This window comes from Poeciliopsis prolifica, unplaced genomic scaffold (assembly GCF_027474105.1).
Source record: "Poeciliopsis prolifica strain line A6 unplaced genomic scaffold, Auburn_PproV2 SCAFFOLD324, whole genome shotgun sequence".
Taxonomy (NCBI): Eukaryota; Metazoa; Chordata; class Actinopteri; order Cyprinodontiformes; family Poeciliidae; genus Poeciliopsis; species Poeciliopsis prolifica.
The window spans coordinates 20512-44884 of NW_026562699.1; the positions used below are offsets into that span (position 1 = coordinate 20512).

The 24373-nt window shown below is 36.1% G+C and overlaps 1 pseudogene; it reads left to right on the forward strand.

Annotated features, from left to right (window-relative positions):
• The first annotated feature begins 614 nt into the window (after positions 1 to 614).
• Positions 615 to 21632, forward strand: LOC129357862 (synaptotagmin-9-like; annotated as a pseudogene).
• The last annotated feature ends 2741 nt before the right edge of the window (positions 21633 to 24373 follow it).

The following is a 24373-nucleotide window of genomic DNA, read 5'->3' on the forward strand; positions in this document are numbered from 1 at the left end:
AATAAAGATAGGAAAATATTGATACGTTGTTTCCTGATTAAGTTTAGCGTGTGGGGAAACAACCTTGCCATTTACGTTTCAGAAGATCGTAACATGAAAACATCAATGAAAAGCACAATTTCTCTCAATAACCACAAACTTTTGTGTATTCAAGTTTTCTAAGGAAACGAACAGAACTATACACGAACAGTATCGCAGAGTGGAAAGCGGTTTTGCCAATGAAAACCTAAAATGATTTCACAAAGCGAAAAAAAAAACCAGAAGTAGATTCTGATTGGCCACGTGCAGGAACGTAAAACCACACCAGGCTTGTCAGAGCACTGATCGTTTTATTTAGTATTATTATTTTGTCCTGGTTGTAAAAGCTTGCGAATGCGTCTTTTTCGCTCTCGCCCACTCGGAGTTAATGTGCTCGGCTTTCCCCGGGATTCGCATCGGCTCGCAGCTCATGTAAAAATGATTTGGAGACAGAAGTCAGCGTGATGCAAACGACTCATCGCAGCGGGAGGAGTACACGCGCGCACATTTCAGCACATTGGACAGCGCGCGGCGCCGCAGAGGCGGTGCGTGGATTCAACCGGTGGAAGCGGAGTGAGGGTGTTGCACTCGTTGTTACACAGAAGGAAACAACTCTCCGTGCTCCACATGTGGGAAAGGCTGCTTTATTTCTGGAGCACTCGGACTTGGGGTTTTTTCGCGCTCTCAAGTAAAGTCCGGCAGCGGAAGGCGTGCCGCTCGGCGAGCGTTTCACTCCACAAACCGTGTCGAGCAGCGTGGAGCAGGTGCCGACGAGAGACCGTCCATTTATAAGGATGCTGGTGGGAAATGCCTGGAGACAGAGATGACGAGATTTGTCAAAAAGCACTCGAACTCCTGTCAGATCTTTGCTCAAAGGGGGAAGTGCAGAACGAAAACTGTCTGGATTTTATCTACTATTTTCGAGATCTCACCAGACCACGATATTCGGATTCAGGTAAGGCATCATTTGCACGCTTTTCCTTCAGTGGCGGCGGGGGGTGCATGTGATCGTAGTAAATATTTAATCAACGTTCTTGGTTTTAATTTTGTCCCTTAAAGTCATTTACGCTTTGTTAAATCGAAATTTCACTTTATATTTGAAGAAATGTCATGTTTTTAGTTTTATTTTATTTATTTTCCCCCCAATTCGTTTATGCAATTTAGTTTTGGTACCCACCAGAAGAAAAATATTAAACTAACTGAATTCCTGACGTTGTTTCTTATAGTTAATTCTGCATAATGTATCTTTTCTCTCGGTTGAGTAAGCAGAAGGTCCATTATTTGCCCCTGTTACTCGCAGTTCTAATAGGCTCCTACTTATTTAAAAGTTTATTTTCCTCTCTTGCCTAACAGTATCTGCCTTGGAGTAATAAAGTGTTTGCCTGACACCACATCAGAATCACAGCCAAAGACGATTGTGCTAAAACATTGAGGCTTTGAGGCTATCAAACCTCACCTGACTCGGCTGGTGGAGCGCGCATGCGCACAGAAACAATTCCTAGATCGTGCTGGGCACAATTCCTGCAATCCTCCACAAGCCTATTTCTGTCTATATAGTTTGGGTGATGATTTCTGATTATACAGAAATCGTGGCATTTTAGGTCCTTTCTGTGATTCTTTATTTTTACTTTAGTAATTTTTCCTCCTTCATTTTCTGTCCTGAGTAAACTCACTCACGTCCCCAAATTTAGTATTTGTATGGGCTAACAAGCAGACCTTGAGGTTATTGATCTCAAATCACATGATATTTAATTGTATTATTCACAAAAGATCTCATCTTGTATGATGCTACAATAGAATGAGAAAGTCAGTGGACAGCCATTGGATTAAGTCCAGCGCCTATTTCTGACACTTTCCCATCATCATCATCACAACAGTGCTTCTCCCTGGTGACATTTACAACCTCCTAATATAAAATATATTAGGAGGGTTGGACTGTGAACTAATTCAGATGACAAGCTCAAGCGATGTACAATTCCATCCCACTTGCTAACTGCTGCTAGTCTAGTGGAGCTGTGGGGTGGGAGTCTGGGTGGGCTGAAGGTCCAACATGGAGTTTTGGGTGACAGGAGATGCATTGTATGAGTAAGCATGTAGGCACTTTGGAATGGCTACAAGAAGAGATTGAAAAATTTCTCAAACATGCTTGAACCAATCTAAGCAACATTCCAAATATGTTTTTGATGAGGGAATAAAATTAGAACATGACATAAAGTTCATAAAAGTCGATTTTATTTGACCTCTAATGTTCACAGATCATATGATCAGAGAACATTGACAGACATTCAGACAAAACACTTTAGAGCAACATCATGTGTTCTTCTTCAGAATGCTGTTCTTGGTTTCATACCAGTGCAAAGATGCCCTGTTGTCATCTCTTTTATCCTGGAGACAATTTCATTTTCAATATGAACAATCCAATTTTCCATTTCAAATCATAAAGGAAAAAGGAAATGTTTCTTGGTTTGCCTTTGAGACCAAGTTTTAAATAAAAATACTGAGCAGCAGATGACCAAAATAGGTTGTCTTATATAAAACGGAGCAATTGTGCAACATTTCTTGCTGCTTTTAAAAGTAGCACACAAACTGCTGCTGTTTGTAATTCCATTATGATTCTATCTAAACCATCTGCCAGTGTGTGTTAAAGCTTTAAAACTAAGCTTCTGTGAATATGAACACGAAGCAGCAGGTAAGACCCGGAGGATAACAATTTAAAATGCAAGAGTCTGTCCCTGGATACTAACTTCTAATTAACAACTGGAAAATCAAGTAATGCTGCTTATTATACATTGAGAAAGCAGCATCTCAGAGCTTGCACATTGGTTTTTCATCTCTTGCTCACCTCCTACACTATTGCAGCGCTGAAGGACTTGTGTTCTAGATTTGGTTCACCTTCTTCATTGTAATGCTGCCACCAAACCATTCCAGATGTCTGCTGATTCTTTTTAAACAGTCAGTTCTTCAACATTCTGCCAAGCTGAGGCTTGGTGTCCTCAGATGGCAAATCCCTCAGTTTCTTCCTGATCACACTTACTCTGGTGTTCACAGAATCTCGCAGCACAGAAACAACAGTTGGTCTAAGTTTTTGTACTAACTCTTATGACTGCCTACACACAGGCTCAACAACGTACTAATCTAATTTACTGGATTTGATTTCTGAGCTACAAGAGGAAAAAAAAGCTATCTTTTTTTTTTTTAATTTATGACCATGTCCATTATCTTCATGCCAAACAATGCACTTATTTCAGGTAGCTTAATTGCTAATTTGATATTTTTGCTCATTGCACTTTTTAAAAACCACCTGATTAATGGTTTCCAAAAATATAGCCAAATTTACTTTTGTTTCTCAAGGTTGACACAATGTTTTCTATTTGTAACTGCTAATTAGCATAAACTTAAACCTAAGTAAATGATAAATTTCTTCACTATTATCTCTAAAAACAAAATATAAAAAGTAAGTCCATCGGCTTTGACACATTGTAAAAATATTTAACATGTAATGATTTGTCAATGTTAATTAGAAAAAATATATATATTATTTTTGATTAAAGTGTCCATCTCCTCCAAACGTCAATTTTGCTTTTAAAAGCTGAAAGTTTCTATGATTAGGTCAGAGTAGCATAGAAACAAAAGGACCACCCTCCTTATTACTAGACATGTTTAATGGGGTATTTTTTTTTTTTTCAAACTGTGCAAGTCTTCCCCTGGCCAAATTTATTTTGAATATATGGCACAAAATTCCATCTTTTCCCTATTGCAAAAGATAACTTACAGTATCTTGCATAGTCAGCATAAGAAGGCAGAATGTGTGCACCACTCACACCAGATATCCAAAAATAGACATGGTCAGGTGGATTTGCAGATACTGCTGCTATTAGAAAACACTGTGGAAGAGGGTGGAGTTTTAGAAGATACCTATGTGTCCAGCATAGCTGAATTCAAGGAGCTCAGTCAAAAAACTAAGCCAGACATGGGGGGCCAGTGTTTCAATACATGAACATGATCGCACAATAAAGTTCTGCTGCAAAGTTGAAAAAATGGAATGTCTGGAATAGTTGAATGGCAAAATACTACAAGAAGATGCGATATTATGTCATAACGTTATGACATGAAAAAGACAAGTGCTTTCTAAACTAAGTGACTGTTTTCTGTTTGATTTAAAGAACAAAAACTCGATGTAGCAAGTACTATAGAATGGAAAACAGAATGGAGACATTTAAATCAAATTCAAGAATCTGCCAGGGTGACAAAAGTAAGAAGTGGACATTGATGGACGTTGTAGCAGTGCCAAGCAAAAGACGAAACACTGCTGTATAACTAGACCTTAAACAAAGAAATACTCTAGACCAGCAAAGGCATGTCTATTCAGCTTGCAAAAATAATGTTTTTCACCTGCACCTATACTAACTACAGGATAAGAGCTCTTTCTTTGATTCGTGAAACTGGAAGTGACTATTAGGTAAGAATTCTAACTCAGTCTGTGTAAAAGAAAAAAAAAATAACACGAGAATTTCTACTGCCCTCATAGCAGGGATGAATCACATATAGATTAATTTTTTGCGATAAGAGGATAACTTGCTTAATTTTCAGACTCTCAACTTGCAATATTAATAGGAGTATTAATTTGCATATCATCTTGTTGTTTGCGGCTGACTTTCTGGTTACCTTTTCATTTCATTGGTTCTCTAATTCAAATCCTTTCCATTCTGTCATAAATGTTGGCATATCTATATTTAATAGCTCAGAATTGACTTTCTGTTTTGATAATCAGCTTTGCTAAAAAATAATATTGTGTAGCATAGAGCTCTGAACTGCAACTGGAAAGAGAGGCTGCACCTAAAGAATAAGCTCAGTGCATAAATATTTGGTTGGAATTTGTGACAAAATGGCTTGGCAACATAAATACCAACCTTGTTGTCAGGAGAAGAAACCACTATAAATGGTATGCAACATAAACATGTTGCATACTCTCCAGATTGCAAAGATTGTACACATTACCGGTTTAGTCTTACCAAAGACTAACGCATACATGTCAGCCGAGAATCTTCCAATTGCACACTATCCATCCTGATAAAACCAGGGACAGCTGGAAAAGCAAGTAAATAACTGGAGACCACTGGCTTTGGCAAGGGAGCGTACTGTGAAATTAGTAAAAAACAAAATTAGCCTAACTAATTATACACAAGGGAAAATGATTATCTCATGGTGGATCTCTGAATGTTTACATGCATTAGGACACATGCATGTAAACACGCTGTGTATTCAGACATTCAAAAATTCAGAACTTCTGGGATTAATGCTCAGTGGTTCATATGAAAGTTCACTTTTCAAATTATTGTTAAAAGGTTGTAGCAGTAGAACAATTTGCTTATCTGAAGACCATTCTACATGTGACTTTTCACACACAGTTGTGTGATGATAGTTGTGAGGACCTCATTACACACCCAGTCTTTAGTTAAATTTGAATTTTATAAAAAAAATAAATGGTGACAACTAAAAAAAATAAAAGCACAGTACAAGCAGGGAAAGATAAAAAAAAAGTATAGAAAAAAGTCACTTACAAAAAAAAAAAACAAGTAATCTGGGGGTATATTTACTGAATATTAAGGTGAATATGACAATTGAAGTCTGACAAAATAACCAATACGACAAACTAGAGAAGTTCAGCCAAGCATACATATCTATTACCTATATCACCAAATTATCTATACCTTTGGCAGATGCAGGCTTAAATTAATCCTTTAATTTTACTAACATGCTTCATCTGACTAGAGCTACTTTGTGGCAGCCAAGTTTGAGTCTTGACATGAATCTGGTAATCAGCGGAGAGCTAATCAATAGGGTGATGATAGGAACTCCTTACAATCTCAAAGAAAGGGAGTCTGCTTCACTCATAATTTTTGTTTTGACAGTGATTCAAATATCATAAAATTAAGTCCACAAATACACTGTGGGCTTAGAATCACTGTGAAGTTATCTTTCTATTGTGTCTGCTTTTATTCTCCCACACTCACTGGATGTATATGAAGGAAATATATTGAAGTATTTTACATTTTTTTTAATATCATGGCCACAAAGTTTATATTCTAATAGTTGTTCATACAGCATTAATGCAAAGCATTGCATTAATGTGAAGGGAAATGAGAAAATAACAGGGTTTATAAATTGCATAAAGTGTGATGTGGATTTGAAGGATGGGAGTTAATCTGTGTAGTTGAATCAAAAGATAATCTGTTCATTACTCTGGTATTTATCAATACAAATATGGCTGAGCTATTTTGCAAAACTTTTTAAATACTTGCAAATTTTATAGTAGCAGGAGGAAGTATCAACTGCACAGTATCAACTGGAACAGATAAATAGAAATATGAGGCACACTATTCAAACTTTTATTTGGAAAACATACTATGGAAAAACTGCATATGATTTTTTTCATCATCAAAACTGTGCAGTGCTGTAGGTTGACCTTTACATCAAACCCTAATAAATTGCATAGAAGGCTGTGACTGTAATGGAAAAAGTGCAAAGAGGTTTTTATAAAGTATGAATGGTTTCATATTTATTAGATTTTATTGTCTCAGCAAGTAAAATAAGTTTGATTCTGCCATGTCTGTCTAACACCTGAGAGTTGCATTTTTCCTGTCTTGCCACAGAAATACATTACGTGTTCAAAGGTTGGCTAGGATACTTGATCATGTATAAAATGAACTGAGCACAAGGTAGTAGTTCAGCTCCTTCACACTTATGTTTTTTCTACATATGAGTGTACACCAAGATGAGAAAATATAACCGACTTGACATTTTCACATCATTCACATCATTCCTCTATTATAAGCAAAAAGAACAAACTGCAGTCTGAAGGACATTCAGACCGTGGAAATCAATTTAACTGATTTCTTTTCACTTGTCATCTTCTCAGATATATCAGTGAGTCTACTCTCACTAGTGGTCACTGCCTGTGGATTGGCCCTATTTGGGGTCTCCCTCTTTGTCTCCTGGAAACTCTGCTGGATACCATGGAGGGAGCGAGGACTTTCACCCACAACAAAGGAGGCTCAAGGGCACATAAACCCCACCATGAGCCCTCTGCCCACACAGCCTGCAGCCAAACAGCCAGTTTACACTGCCGTCGACCCTCCGATGCACAACCGCCGTAAGTCTTCACATTGTTCTGTCGCCAAAGAGCCTACCCCCGTGGCCTCTATTGTGTCAGTGGAGGCTCCCATGACTCCCGTTTCCCCACCACCTGTGGTGATGGCCACACCAGAGGCAGCTATGAAGATAAGCCACACATCCCCAGACATACCACTGGATGCTCAGAGTAAAACTCGGGAAAACGGAGTTCACACAAACCCTCGAATACAGAGGCAGACAACAGAACCAGCACCAGGTGGTTGCTCAGAAATGGGGTAGGTATTGGTTTTCCTAATATTCACAAATAAGACGTATTCCTGTTCTGAGAGTCCAGCCTTTCCATTATTTTGAATATTACTACTCATATGTCTCTGTTAACAAAATAAATAAATAAATAAAAAACTAATCCTACTGCCATTGATTCTTGTTGATGTAGTCTGACTTTAATTATTTGTTTGCCTTCTTTGTCCTCAGTCAAGGTTCCATTCGCAGACATATGAACCTCTCTAACCCAGATTTCAATGTGGCACAGTTCCAAAGACAGGATTCCCTTACTGGAATGGGTCTTGGCCTTGGCCGCCTCAAACCCGAGCTGTACAAGCAGCGCTCACTCGAGGGGGACGAGGGCAGTCGCAGAGGTGGGGGCTGTGGGCGCCTCCACTTTATTCTTAAATTTGACTGCGACTTGGAACAATTAATAGTTAAAATCCACAGAGGAGAGGACCTCCCAGCCAAGGATTTCTCTGGTACGTCTGATCCTTATGTTAAGATCTACCTGCTGCCTGATCGGAAGACCAAACACCAGACGAAGGTGCACCGCAAGACGCTCAACCCTGTGTTTGACGAGGTCTTTCTGTTCCCCGTGGCGTACTCTGAGCTTCCCACACGAAAGCTGCATTTCAGCGTCTACGATTTCGACCGCTTTTCACGCCATGATATCATCGGTCAAGTAGTGGTAGACAACTTCCTGGATCTGGCAGATTTTCCCAGGGAGACAAAACTCTGTCGTGAAATCCAATATGTCTCCTCGGTAAGTCATTTCAGATACTCATTTTGTTCCGTGGTTATAGTAATGAAAAGTAAAAAAAAAAAAAAAAAAAAAAAAAAAAAAAAATATATATATAAATATATATATATATATAAATATATTAATATATATATATATATATATATATATATATATATATATATATATGTTTCATTATGGTTCATTAGAAGTTTTTTTTAATACATTTTTTCTTTTCTTGAATTCACATTTCTTCATTCAACACTTGTTCTCTGACGTTCTTTGTTGTGTGAAGAAGCATATAATCATTGTCTGCTTTTCTCTTTGCATTAAAATTAGGTTGGCTAGTCATTGTAACAGTAGAAAAGATAAATATTTGGAAGGAAAAACAGCCAGCACACAGTAGCCTTCAGATGCCTATCTAATACAGTCCTTTACAATGTTCACAGTTGCCAGACATATGACTCATTTTAGTCTGGGTCTGCTGCTATTTCTCTTTCTGCTAAAACTATCCAAAAGACAAAAAACGCACAAGACTTTTGGAAAATCAACAGGATTGAAAAGCATTTCCCACATCAGGTTTATTATAGTTGTGCTTGTGTCTATTTTAAAAGGTGGCAAATTATAATGTCAGATTATTTAAGGATCACAGCTGCTATTTTATTTGACAAGTATGATGAAAGATGGTATTTATTTCATTATTGTTTAAATTTATAGATAACGTCATGGAAAACATGTGTAAATAACACTTATAATTATTACAACCAGTTTTGATCATTTTGTTGAAGTATTTTATTAATGAACTAATTTTTACCCACAATTCCAAACTAAATTAGCCATCTGGTCTGCAGTTGAACCCTTTTATCAAATGTATTGCTACGTATGTGGAACTATATTGCAGAAACAGTTGTTGAACTGCAGCAGTGAAGAAATGAGAGCACACATGCAGTCACGAGTCTTCGTTTTTGTAAAGTGTATGAATCATACTCATCATCTTGTAGATTTTGGAGCATCCTTAATCAAATGCAGATCATGATTTTCCAATTACCCTGAGCTAACAGCAAATTTATGCAATCAAATAAGAAGTAAGAAGGTCTCACTTTGAATGCAAACCGACAAAAATAGTTTGAGCATAATAATTAATGAATACTATACATTACGTCAGTAAATTTTAAATTTATTACCATGTGTAAGAGAAGAGTGACAGGATAGAAAAAGTTGTCAAATCAACAGAGAAAAAGAGGCACAGACATTATTCTGTCGGCATGCTGCCAGATAGAGACTTCACAGGAATATCGACAAAAGTATTGATATTTTTGAGCAAACTCCCAGCTTATGGTTGTTTTGTGGATCAATGCCTCCACTTATGCCCTTGATTAATTGTTAGTCAATGTTGTCCATTTAGAGCAGAAACCCATGGGAAAGGTGGGTGATGAGAACCAGTGATTCACAGAATCCAACATCCTCCATTCTCACACTTTTCTTTCACGCTCCCAGTACTCAGAGAAACCAGATACAGCTCACAGGCTGCATGTTGAGCACAGACTGTAAAACATGCACAAATGCTTGTGTCCACAAAATCTGCACAGAAATCTCTCAGAAATCAGTTCACCATAAAGGTAGGACATTCAGTAACTGCAGCACCACAGATGATTACATATAAATGATGTTATTTTCATTAAGCCTCATTGCCAGAGGAGGGACCATACTGTTTGTTTTGTTGCCAGATTGGTCTCATTGAGCTCCACAGCAGAAGCAGACTGTATATTGAGGGAAGAACATGTTATTTTCCTGATATTGAGAATGGCACTGGCAATAAAAACACATGCTAAGCATTGTTTTTATTGCTTAAGGGGATTTGGATTTGATTTCTTTTTGATGATTTTAGCTTTTCAACTTCATGTAATGAAGAATAATGTGCCACAGATGGTAAATTCAGAATAACAAAAAATTATATTGTTGAAAAACCTCAGCATTTGATTTCTAAGCTGGATCCTAGATTTTGAAATTGTTTACCGGGTGCATTTTGATGATGCATGCTGACGATGGGACATGAAGCATGTAAGACCGCGGGTCCTTTTTGGGATCTGGACCATACGTCAATAGATAAATAAATAATCCTTGGCTGTGTTTGATTATTAATTTCTGATTACTGGTGTACAAGATTCATGCTGAGACATATTCACTTCTGTACTTAGTATATATATAGAATATATATAGAATTAAACATAAGAACTATTTCAAGAACCTCTATCGCCATGACAGCCCTTGGTGAACCTAAATGTAAATCTTGGACTGAAAAAGTTTTTTATGCTTGCACCTATTTTTTTAAATAATGAATTTACAGTTGGTCCTCATTTCAGGTTGTCTCTAGGTCATAAATTGCTGAAGAATTGCTGTGAATTATTCTAAAACCTAACTTAACACAGTTAAACAGTATTTATACTTGCTGAAAATATTATTTAAATATCTGAAATGTATAAATTTCACCTGCTTTAATTACAAAGGATATTTTCCCCACTTTATACAAATATATATCACAAATCTATCTTATATTCATAGCATATTGATGGCACCATTTCATATTAAATCTCCACTTGTATCAAATGGGAAGGGTGTTTGAACTCTTTGCATCTTGCAGAGTTCAGTTTGAGACATCTATGTGTAATTATCGTGAAGCTAAATTGAGCAAGCCATTACCAACCATGTTCAACAATCTGAAGTTAATAAATCACAACCCTTTCATTTTCACAGGAGAAAGCAAGCACATCTGTTCCCTCAATAAGTAAAACCAAACATACTCAGAAATTGAAGGTAATAACTGGCAGAAATAGTGAACAGAAACTATTACTGTGCATAAACATTGCCATGCCAAACAATTATTGTATGCAGGCAACTCGGGGGTAGCATTACTCATTAAAATCAAATGTTTTACTTTCACTGGCTTAGTTTCACCTCTGATTGCATCAAATAAAGATTCTTTATCAAGGCCTAAACCTTGTGTCTTAGTTTAGTCTTGAGTCTTTACAGTGTGAAATCAAGTCTTTAAACTAAGTTTTTGCAATTAAAAGTGACTTTTGTTTAAGTCACAATTTGAGGCTCCTCTGGTAGTGATGTTTAGTGAATGTTTCTTCCCAGCAAAGATTGCATTACTATTCAGATAGTGTGTCTGTGTTTCTCTATCGCTAATTAAAAAAAAAAAAAAAAAGGATCATCGTTTTATCCGTGATAAATCTTGAGTATAGGTCATTAGGTTTGCATAGATTTGGAGCATGTATTTAAATTCCTCTACTTTATAAAAACCCTGTTGACATACAGAAAAACTTGCAATGGACGGCTGGACGGGCAGATGGATGGATGTCCACAACATTTAAATGTTTAATGTGCATTTTATAAAATTAAACAAATACCGCACAATAACTCCAGAAGAGATTGTAGTAGGAGTAGTGCTCGCCACACATTTTGTCTGCAGCCGTGGTTCTCACTTCTCACTGGAGCTATTTTCAGTGCAGGTGATAAGTGAGCTGCATCTAAGCAGAAGTCTGCATTCTAGCTGAAATATGGGAGGGTTTTATCTGAGCCAAGCATAGGACACAGTTTTTTATTTTGAAAAAAAAAAAAAAAAAAATACATGAAAAGCACTGTAAATGAAAGTCAAGACACTCCTGCTGTTCTTCCTTAGCTTTGGCTCCAGTGCATCAAGGAGTAACAAACTACGATTCAAACTGAGGTGAGAGTAAATGTTTTTCTGATGTCTTTTAGGATAACGTGGACCTTGGGGATTTGATGTTCTCCCTGTGCTACTTGCCTACAGCAGGCCGATTGACCATCACCATGATACAGGCGCGCAATCTTAAGGCCATGGATATAAACTGGTGCATCGGGTAAATGAAAGAAGACCTTGTCAATCCATAGAAAGTTGCGGTGTCCAGGAAAGAAATAAATGCATAACGTAAACATTTCTCTGTCTTTTATAAAGATCCGTATGTGAAGGTTTCTCTGATGTGTGAGGGTCGGAGACTGAAGAAAAGGAAGACATCTACGAAAAGAAACACCTTGAACCCAGTCTATAACGAGGCTATTGTCTTTGATGTCCTTCCAGAAAACATTGAGCAGATCAGCCTTTTAATAGCAGTGATGGACTATGATCGGTCAGCTTACAACTTACACCATATAGCTACCTTTCATTAATAGTTACAACAAAATAAACAGAAAAAAACATACACTGAAAGCTTTTTTAGCAGATGTGTAAGTGTCTAAAGATTGAACATTTTTAACAATCTTAGTACTTTCCTTTCAGAAAACGTTCTCATAAAGAATGTAACATGGCATTGACCCAGAATGCCAGGTAAGCTGAGATTACATCCTTTCTCTTCTCTCTTTCCCCTGCGCCTGTAGTGTGGGTCATAATGAGGTCATTGGTGTGTGTCGAGTCGGCAATGATGCAGACAGCCTCGGTCGAGAACACTGGAGTGAAATGCTCACATATCCACGGAAACCTGTCGCCCACTGGCATCCTCTTGTTGAGGTGAGTTGGCTTTTCTATAATGGATGTGACAGCTGTTTCCAGGCATGGTTGACTGACCAGTTTTCAAACGCAAAGATTTCTTTTTTTTTTTCTGTTGTTTTCTTCTAACCATTTCAAAACTGGGATTTTTCACAAAACCTTGACTCTTCTTCCCAGTTCCCAAATTGTATTGTTTATTCAACTGGGACATTTTTAACATATTATTGCTTTTCTAGAAATTGAAGTGGTCCAAAAGATTTAAAACTTCAAACTTATAGAAAGACAGAAATATGAAACAAGTACTTTGTAGTTTTTCACAAATAAAACCTCAAAAGTTGTCTCTTTGCTTGTCTACTTAAGTTGAGAACAAAAAATCCCCTCCTCTCTAAAAAAGCTTAGAGAAGATAGTTTTTTACATACTATTATTCAGTATGTATTTGAATAAATTAGATGTATTAGGAACAATGGTCTTAAGACACAAGAGACCAAAGGGGAAACAAACTGCATGCACTTCCCAGAATACAAATGTAAGTGCAAAGGTAAACAAGGTATTTTGTCCTAAAGCTGATTCCAGTCATACAGCAGTTTAATGATGGTCAGGACATCTTCAAATCTGCAACCTTTCGGTTGCAGATAAAGAAAAGTTGCTGCAGTGCCATGGTTGTAGAAATATCTGCAAAAATAAATGCTTGGAAACTTCAATAAAAGAAAACATTATTATACACATTGCAACAGTCTTGCTATGTAGAGGCTGATTACTTAAGAAAAAAAAGTTATTTAATTTTGTTGTCTCTGAAGTCAGACCTACAAATGATTAAACCGTGTTTTTTTCCCCCCAAGATTTGTATATTATTGAGTCATTTCTTTTTCAAGAAGAAAGGTCATAATTTAAATACATTCTGGTTTTAACTCGATGTAAAATTAATGTTCAGATATGTATCAGATTTGACAAATATAAGACACTGTTCTTCTGTAGAAAAAATAAGTATAAAAAAAAAATAGATTACCTCAAATAACATTCATTTTCACAAAAGAAGTAGGAACTCATTGACAGTAGAGAATAAAGTAATTATAAAGTCTGAACCTGAGTAGGAAAAGAAAAGAAATTATAATTGAGTTTCATTCACCTTCAGGAATTCAATGCAGACAATAACTTTCTTGTACCGTTGAAAAACATCAAAGTTTAGCAGAAAAAACAACACCAACTAAGACATTCCACATTGTAAAAAAAGTAATTGTAGAATTTACAGTAACTTATTGGCAGCAGGGTTGCCAGCCAATTACTGTAATTCCATTACAGTTTTACTGTGATGTTATTTCAGGGTTACTGCAATTTTATTAAAATTTTACTAAAATCTTATTACAGTTTTATTGTAATTGTACTGCAGTTTTACTGTATTTTTATTACTATTTTACTGTAATTTAATTTGTATATTCTGTAATTTCTCAAAATATTTGCTTGTTATGTAGAAGTCAAACTATTGCAACCAAAGTGAAAAATAATCTAAAAACATAACTGAATAGAAAGTTGATTAAAACAAGAATAAAGGCAAAACTTTGCTGCTATGTTTTATTACCCAATTCCGTACTGGTGCTATGGTCAAAAACAAAAATTTGTATATAAAATAAATGTTGTACTTTTTCTCATAATCTATCTGTTTCTAAGAGTTATATGAGTTTTATATATATATATATATATATATATATATATATATATATATATATATATATATATATATATATATATATGTTTTATTTTATATATTATACTTATTATATTTTTTTGTTGTATTCTTTCACTCTGCTTATTACAGTACCAGGGGACAACAAGTAGCCAAGGAGGATCTTGTAATTCCCTCAAAGCTCCCCTTCTCCGTAGCCTTCAGCAAAAATTTAAATGAAACTACTGATCAACCTGAAGCTCTTGCTAGTGCTGCTGAATGTTGTTCAAAAATGGTTACAATGAAATTCATGCAGACATTTAGTAACAACTATGAAAAGGAGAGATGCACACTGTCTTATGTTGCATGTAGAATGATTGCAAGAAAGGATGTTTCGTTTTTTATGATGTTTCATTAGAAAAAACAGGTATTTGCAGACATTTTAAGTCTGTGTAATTCCTGTGTTTATACAAACTATACTGTTATTTATTTTTACATAGTCTTGGTACTTGTTTTAATAAAGTGAGTCTATACTTGCAAGATGTACTTAAAACCATTTGAACTGCCATGCCATTTCTTTTGTTCTATTTGGTGTTGACTTGGTGCATGAGGTCATGGTTTGGTGGGAAATCTCCTAGTTTGTTTGCTTGTTTCTATTTTTACAATGCAGTGTGTTGCTTTGTCTGTTGATGTGAAGTAAAGGTTAATTGACATACAACGTATATGTGAGCAAAACTATGTTGAATGTTGGAAATAAATAGTGTTGAATAAAAATAACTGGAGCCTTTTTTGTGGAGTTGTCATATTATTAAATTTCACAAAGAAGATAGATATAGATAGATATAGATAGATAGATAGATAGATAGATAGATATAGATAGATAGATAGATAGATAGATAGATAGATAGATAGATAGATAGATAGATAGATAGATAGATAGATAGATAGATAGATAGATAGATAGATAGATAGATAGATAGATAGATAGATAGATAGATAGATAGATAGATAGATAGATATGTTTTTACAATATGTATATACACGTTTTAGAAATAATGTGTAAGAAAATTGTTTTAAGCTGCAGTACTTAACTTTAACAAAATAGCTTTTTCTATATCTGTTAAAACTATCACTACGCTGTGACAGTATTATATGAGACAGATAATCTGCGAAAAGAAAATCCGTATTGTTGATAGCTTTATGAAGTAATATATATGCAGACATTGGGATAGGACATCAACAGTGCCTTGTGGACTTGCAATATTAACAAAATGGATCCCATCTGGACCAATTGACAGAGATTTTTAAAGACATTTATCTGATAAACATAATAAGGGAATAAAAACCGTAGATGAAACAGAACCAGGAGAATTAGTAAGTATCCCAAATAAATAAAAAAAAAAGACATGTGGACCTGACAGCATTTTTTACTTCTGTTCATGTAAATCCCTGTTATTGTTAGTAGGATTACAACAAATTGATTTACATTTTTATCGCAGGTTCTGTTTATTGCAACTATTTATAGCAGTGGTGATATGTTGTTACAGATGAATACCCTGAGACTGTAACTATCTTGCCCTTCAAATATTTGAGTAAGCAGTGAACAACCATGACCCTGTCTGCTTAGTCGGCTGCTGATTATATCACACCATGTGACTGTATCGTGATTGGATTGTCATTTGAAAGAGGGGGGGAAAAAAAAGGAAGGAGAACGCTGGTTGTCACTGCAGAGACAGAGGTGAGTGGGTTGCTTGTTAAGGCCTTGTTAGTGGGCACTGTGTATGACACATTTCTACTGCACTGTACTATAATGTTTCAGACAAGGAGAGGGAAAGAGCGAGAGAGAAAGACAAAGAAATCATTGAACATCTTACCTGGTGAAATAATTATTCCACCTGACATTTGGCTTACGCAACCAAAGACTGTTAGCGTAAAAAGCTGAAGAAAATCCATTGTAAAAAGCTACATTGATAGAACATTTCTAACAAATGTACTTCAGAAAGGTATTTTACAAAGTAATTAATGATAGTGATTATTGGTTTGATTTGACGACACTAAAATGTTCACCTGGCAAAAAACATTTGGGATTTAAATATATCCGCACAAATAGTCCATTTTTCTCCCTGCAGTCTGTAGTTAAAAAAAAAGAAACAAAATCCCAGTGAAACAGCAACAAAATACTTAAACTAAATATATGCACTCCTACTCCAAGTTTCAAGACTGGGGTAAAATGACACGTATTTGGGTGTTCTGCTGAATTATAACCAGGTCTTGGCCCACAGGAACTTTTAAGAGATTTAAAACTACTTACACGTCCAGCCTTTGCCATCAGAAATCCTGCTTGTAGATCCCAACGATCCTGCCATGCCCAAAGCCAGAAAGCCTTTTTGCCTAGTTATAGTGGTGTGAACGCTTTTCACAAAACAGCATGAAGGAAATATTTGTGTGAAGATTTAGACTTCTTAAGGCTATGATTTAAGTTTGCATGTTATTCTGATACTTTGACTACTTAATACTTTGCGCCTATTTCTTCTTTCAGAAATATTTTTGCCCGACTATGACCCAGAAGAAAACAGGAACACAAGAGTCTCATGATTTTGATCAGGAATCTATTGAAATCACATCAGAGAATTTTTTGTTGTTTTGGAAAAGCAAAAAGAAAATCATCTCTTTGATATGCCTTATCTTATCCAGATATATATAGTTGTGGTAAAAATAAATGCATTATTTAATTTTTATTTTTCAGTAACGTTTTTGTTTGGCCTCATCATTCTCCCTGCAATGATGTTTAATTTAAATAAATTTTCCTGATGAAGAGAAAAAAAAAGCCAATCATATTGATTGACGAAATGTACAGATTCTTGCAATGTACACCTGAAGGTACATTGAGGGTACATATGTATGTTCATTTATGTGAACATATATTTCATATAAATATGTTTTATATAATTATTTGAAACATTATGAACAAACTAGACATGATTAGATTACACTCATGTAATAATTTCTATTCAGGACTAAGCATTGAATAATATTTATAAGTGTTAATACTTTTTTTTTGTTAAATTGGATGAAACACGACCGACTGATATGTGTTTCATTAGCGCCCCTTGGTGGCAAAAAACGAAAATCACGTTTTAGAAAATAAAAATCTCAGTAGCAGCTCACGCAGCATTTTTGTAAAAAATAAATAAATAAATAAATAATAAATAAAAAAACTGAACCCCCCCCCCCCCCCCCCCCCCCCCAACAACCCACAATTTAAGCATGTTCAGTTTAATGTATTTACTGAGAGAAGATTTAGAGGTGAGGAAATAAAGTTGATATAGAGCTATGGAATATACTTATATTTGGTCACTGAGGGAGGTAACAACAGGATCCTTTTCCCTTTTGAACAAGGAAACCTTGTGGCACATGGATAAATGAGCCTGTGTAATATAGTTAATGTTGTAAAGAATTTCACTTGTCATTTCTTCCAAGTTTGGGTTCAGGTGTAATGGGTGAAACAGCACCCCCTCCTGGTGATTGGCAACGTTAAATATAGTGAACACAGATAATCTCGTTGCCAGTTCATGAGAGAGGGGCGCGAGGTAGGTTCACTGAGAACATTGTAACGGTCCTGTAAAATGTTCTGTTAGTTTGTTGCGGACATAAAATCTCCCCCTAAGGTGCTGTACTGCCTGTGATGAACCTGGTTCCTGATTATTTTATAGTTTGTTTCATACAGATAAATTACATTTTGTTTCATCCTGTCTCCTGGTCTCGTATTCACATAACGCAGAGCTGATGAAAAGCCATCATAATTAAAAAAGTTACACACCAATCATAATTCTAGTCCAAACAAATTGGTTTTTGTAGTCTTAAACTGTAAAATGTCAATGAGAGGCTGAACAGTTTCACTTAGGTTCATAAAGTATGCACTAAAAACAGTGTTTATTTTATTTTATATAATAAATATGCCACATAGTTAACAGTTGCACAAACATAATGTGGATCATATTTATAGCAGCCTTTTTATAGTGTAAATGACTGATAAATCCTTTCAACACTTTTTCTTTACATATGCTTTTAGGTTTTAAAGTATGTTGGAAATATTTATTTGTATCAGCATGTTTTCTCTGACTAGGAAGGACAGTCATGTAAATCAAGACGGATCAGATAATTTCCTCCAAACCATTTCTTCTTTTGCATTGATTTATAAACTTTTGAGTGATGCCTGTCTCATTTCATACCGTGGACAAACTTTCTGGTTGAATGAAAAAAAAAAAATCTAAACCTATTCAGAGTATAAATAAATATTAGCTGAATCGTATATACTGTAAGATTTAATGGAAAAACAACAACAACAACAAAAATACTTTCACTATATTGTGTGACAGTATGATATGGTATGAGACCGATAGACCTTTTTCACGCTACCGGGTTTGAAAGCGGATGTTGGGTTGGACAACTTCCGGTGGCTATAGCGTTAGCATTAAAAGGTTAGGAAAATGGCTCAGTCTCGGCGCAGTTGTTTTTGTTCAGACCCTGGTTGTTCATGTGGGGCAAGAAAACAGCTTTATCTGTCATGTCATGCGTTCTCGACGGACCCGGACCAACGGAGGCAGTGGAAGCAGGCGATCCGAAGAGATGTAGCCGCTACTTCACACCGGAGGATTTTGTTAGCGGATCCACCACCAGCCGTCTTAAAAGTGGAGCTGTTCCTTCCCTGTTGTCTGGAATAACTTCACTGCACCGGCAATGAGAGACTCTGCTTTCGAGAGGGCTAAGAAACGGCAGTTTGTCCTCTCAGAAAGCTAGCCAGGCTGAAGATGCTACTGCGGACCATGACTACACGGCACATCCACCCGCAGGTAAAAGATAAAAGATATTCCATGTAAGAGAATTTCAGTAAAATATAACTGTTGCTATAATAATAATAATAATATGATCACATAATAATGAAATTATGAGATTATGTGGCTCTTAGAGATTAAGTCAATGGTTGTATACATACATGCTCCGACTCACAACATGTATTGATCTTCACAGAAGTAATGTTTCAAATATATAATTAAAACTTATTGCTAACCGTATGTTTTGATAGTTTTATTTTGTGGTTTTACAGTTGCACTTGTTGGAAAATAAAGAGCAAATGTTCCCAAATCGGCAAGATTTGTTCCACATGACGAGAGGAATAAACACAGTCAAAGACTTACTGGTAAATTCATGTGTTCCCATCTTATGGAGGGAAATATATTACCTCAAGCAGCTAGAACACTGTTCCTACCCACCTCTAAACTCAAACTTCAGTAAATAAAGACAACATGTTTCCAGTTCTCAAGGACAGTTGTGTGGAACGACTGATCAACGTAAATTTAAAGCTGATTGGCCAATTCCTGTCCCATGATTTCTAAAAGCAATTTTTTCTCCTTTGAAAAGAGAGGAACAATGTTCTCATACATCAAAAAATAAAGAAATATTTTATGGTATGTGATATAAATGCTAGAATTATTATTTGTGGCCTGGAAATTATATTAACTATCAAAAATGAGCAATTAGAAATATCTTTTATCTAGTAATTCTAGTACTAAAGTAATTTTTTTATGTCCTGCTATCTTGCTTACATCCTTTTATGTCAGCAATAACAAAAAATACAAATACAATTTGTTGGAAGACAGTGTTTAGTGGCTGACTGATAAATAATGACAGTAAGAAAACATGACAAGAAACTACAGGCAGACTTCAATTCTGAAACATCATTAAAAAAACAAAACATCATCATTCAGTTTACCGATTGACCCATATAGAAAGAAAGATACAAGGCTAGCTCAAGCAGTTTTGGAAAATAAAGTTTTTGTTGATGTTTTATAAACTGCTTTATTATTGAAACCATAAATATGACTATATCACCTGAAATCTCATTAGTTTAAAAAAGCACATAGTCCAGTGAGTTTATTTTCTGTGGTGAATTGATGCTATATAAATAAACTAAACTAAACTGAATCAAAACACTCTAAATTTGAGCTTGCGCTTCATTTGGACGACAAGCCTGACAATTTGTGACACTCTGGTCACAAAATGAGAGGAGAGTTTAAACCCAAAAGCCACACTGAGGAGGTTATTTACTTCACAAAAATGTCAGGATAGATGTTAGAGCTTTGCTGTGAACTTGAACGCACTCTGCAGTCCTGCCCTTCAGAAGAACATCTTTTCCATTATTCTATCAACTTCCACTCTGTTTTACACATGCGAAGGAGTACCTATCTGTGCTGCTTTAAGAGTTTCCATGGAGGCACATGCCAGCCACATGTTAGAAGCTGCCTTGGAGCAAATGGATGACATTATAGCTGGTAAGAGTCTCTGTTTCATCATCAAAGTCTCAAGAGACTGCCCAGCTTTTAATGTTAGGCTTTCATAAGACCGCCAGCTGCCAACAGATTTTGCTTATGACCACTTTGCATATGGCAAATCCTTCCTTAGCATGGTAAGGAAGGATTGTTTTATGTTTCCTGCTCATTCACACTGCATATAACTGACCTTGTTTCTCTCAGTAATTTAACTCAAGCTTCTGTTGTTTCTTGTACAATTCTCACAGAACAACGTGAGCTTTAACATACCTCTAACATTTTACGTCTATTCTTTTTCTAACATTGGTGATACATGCTGCGACAACAGCAGTGTTGTAGCATGGAGTCATGACTCTAAGATCTATAATCAGAGGTGACAACCTAGTCATCATCACATTTAGCGACAACTAAAAGGACATAAAAGAAGCTAATAATTAAACAACCAACCAATAATTGTAGCATCAAATGCCTAAACGTTTGCATTACTTGTTTCTTCAGATTCTCATTTCATGTAATGTTTACATTACTCTACCTTTTGTTTTTGCTTGAAAAGGCACAACATGAAAAGTACTTTTTTTCTAATTCGTGGATTTGAAAAGCCACAGCTAAAGTTTGATACTATTTACGTTATCTATGCAGCGAATCATTTATACTGCCCACAAGGGGGCAACCCTGTTAATCTTTTTTCTCTCCCTGCAAGTCATGCTTTTTTGTTTTCAGTCAACTCAGAACAGCTGCAAAAATGCATAACCACAATATTCGAGGTAAATGCAAATTTCTACATTTGTGGATATCCTCTGTTCATTCTCTAGGCAAAATGTATGAAGGTCTTTTCAGTCCTCCGATGCAGCCGTGTGACCAAGGTTACAAATCTTCAGATGTTGACCCAGAGTTGCCCCTCCCCACGGCCTTGGACCCTGCTTTTGTGGCACTTCAGCTGATGGAGGTCCTCAGGGCTGTGCTGGAGGGCCAGAGGAGTGAGAAAAGCAGGTGCTCTCTGTAAACAAATGTCTACACACACAGCAAATGTTATATTAAAATGGCTCCAAAGAGATGAGGTAAGTTCATCTTCACTGACAGTGGCAGTTTTTGCACACGTTATGCAGACATAATAGCATTATAGACATAATATGAGACCTGCCCATAGTGAAAAATGGGAAGATCGCCACAAAACTTTGTCTTATAATGTTAAAAGGTTTGGTCATTGAATTTAGAAGTTTTGCTGGGCTGACAAGAATCTAGGATCAGATTTGTTTATTATTTGCTTCACTTTTGGTCTTTGATCCTGTTTAGCAACATCTGGGGAACTGTTTTCTAGCCTGCTAAGAAGTGAGCCGGAAGGAGGACATAGTGAATGGCACTAGTAATGAGATCCAGAGCTTGTGTTTGGAGTGCAAAGTCGTAATTTCCCTTTAACATTTTATCTCTTAGTCTTTTCTTCTTTTCTTTCAGAAGTAGTGTTTTAAGTGGTTCACATAAGACACCTAAAGTATATGTGTGCTTGTTTAGATGTGATATTGTAAACGACCATGCTCACTTCCACTCTTCTCCTCTGCCTCCTCCCCTTCTGTAAAGCCTTTTACTGACTTTTGCTCGCCACACCACATCTGAAAAGCATATGGTGGAAAAAAAAAGTTTCCTATAGTCCCCATTTAGAAAGCCCCACAAAACTTAGATTGCTTGATGGGTGCTACGAGAACTAACTTAGGAGATGCAAGAACAACAAGAGGAGAAAAGGGAAAGGTTTAGGACAGAAATAGTTGAGAAAATCATTAATCACATGGAGCTCAAATGCAAAAATATGCAGCTAAAAATCAAGAACTCCAGTCAGGCATGAAAGCAAGAAAGAAAGAGGGGAAAAAAAAAGGCAGTTGAAAAGTAGATAGAAAAAAATAAGAGGGCGTGGGGGATGGGGGGCAGGAGTAACGTAAAGCCAACTGGCATAGTTTGACTTATTCAGTTCAGCTTAAAAGTCTGAGGCAGTCCGGGCTCCAAACCACACAGACATAGACCCTTCCTGCACACTCCTTCCAGCACTGGGTTGTAGTAAAAGAAGGAGAGCATGCAGTGCAGTTGAAAGCCATTGTTTTGATTGTGTTGGTGCTTCATAGCATATATTCAGTTCTGTTAGACATCAAGTGTAAGATCTCTACTACAATGGGTCGGCAGAATGGAGAATCATATTGATTTCTACAAACATTTCACTTGGCTCAGAAAGGTAAGACATTCACTACACTTTATGTCTGCTCTTTATACCTTCATTCAACATAGTTGTGCAAGTCTTTCCTGCATTTTTTGATTTAGTTTTTTGTTCTTTTTGCTTTCAGTTATATGTTTACAGGTCCCACAATCAGTATTTCAGTGGAAGACTGTAGTCTTTCAAACATAAAGTGTTGCTGCATAATAATAGTTTGTACTGTAACAAAACAACAGTTTTGTTATTGTAATTAATGTTAGGGTTTTATAAGACCGCCAGCAGCCAACAGATTTTGCTTTGACCACTTTACATATGTATGACAAATGACAAATGTAAATATGACAAATCCTTCCTTAGCATGGTAAGGAAGGATTGTTTTATAATTGACCTTGTTTCTCTCAGTAATTTAACTCAAGCTTCTGTTGTTTCTTGTACAATTCTCACAGAACAACGTGAGCTTTAACATACCTCTAACATTTTACGTCTATTTTCTAACATTGGTGAAGAAAATTGTCGAATATTTCTCTTGTTGCTTGACATCCAAGCTTTCTATCTTAAGGTTTTCTTGTTTATTTTTCAGAGTTTTAAGTTGTTTAAACTGAATTAAAGAAAGATAGTACAATGTGTGACATAATTAACCTTAACTATAAAGTATCTTTTAATGAATATCTTCCATTTGGTTATGTATGACACCACTTCTACTGGTTTTTCTAGGTTTTTATATTCAATGCTAATTAGAATAATAGAAAATGAGCTCTGAGTAAGTAGTAAGCTCCATCTGCATGAATGGTTGTGTCCTTTGAATAGACACTTGACTTTCCTTGCCTAATGATGGTGGTGCCCTGTGGTGCCTGTACATGGCAGCCTCTTTTGTGTGCACAGGGCAGCTTTGGCTACTAGGTAGCTTGCCACCACCATCGTGTAAATGTGATTCAGTGATGTTCATAGCTGTACAATGAACTTGCCCAGAGTCATATGCAAATCTTTTGAGAATGACCCTGTTAAGTTGGCAGTTGGCTTACTGCAACATTACCAACCAATTAACCAAATTAGCTTGAGTTTAAAAAAAGTTTCTAAATCACCTCATGCACACTGTGAAAAAAAAAACTTATTTTCCCCCAAGTACACTGTTTTTTTTCTTTTTTTCCCCTAACTGTAACATTTAAAGTGATTAGTTTTTAATGCAGTTATTTTTGATTTGAGGATAATGACGGCCGTCTTGGTTTGCTGGAGTCCTAAGGCCTTGTTTGCTATTTGTTCATTTTCCTCAAACTCTGACATGATGTGTTGCTTTGAATTTTTATTTTTTGCAGTTTATTGTCAGATACTAGTTAAGTAATTTCTTAATTATAAAAGTTCTAAAGGTCCATCAATATCCAGTAGCATGATTTGAAATTGTAATTTGAAAACTTAATTTTGTATTTACTCATGTATGGCTGTGAAATACACTGTGTACACTGAGTACACAGGCTACACTGACCTAATACAGAAGTCCCTCTAAACTATGTAACTGGCATACAA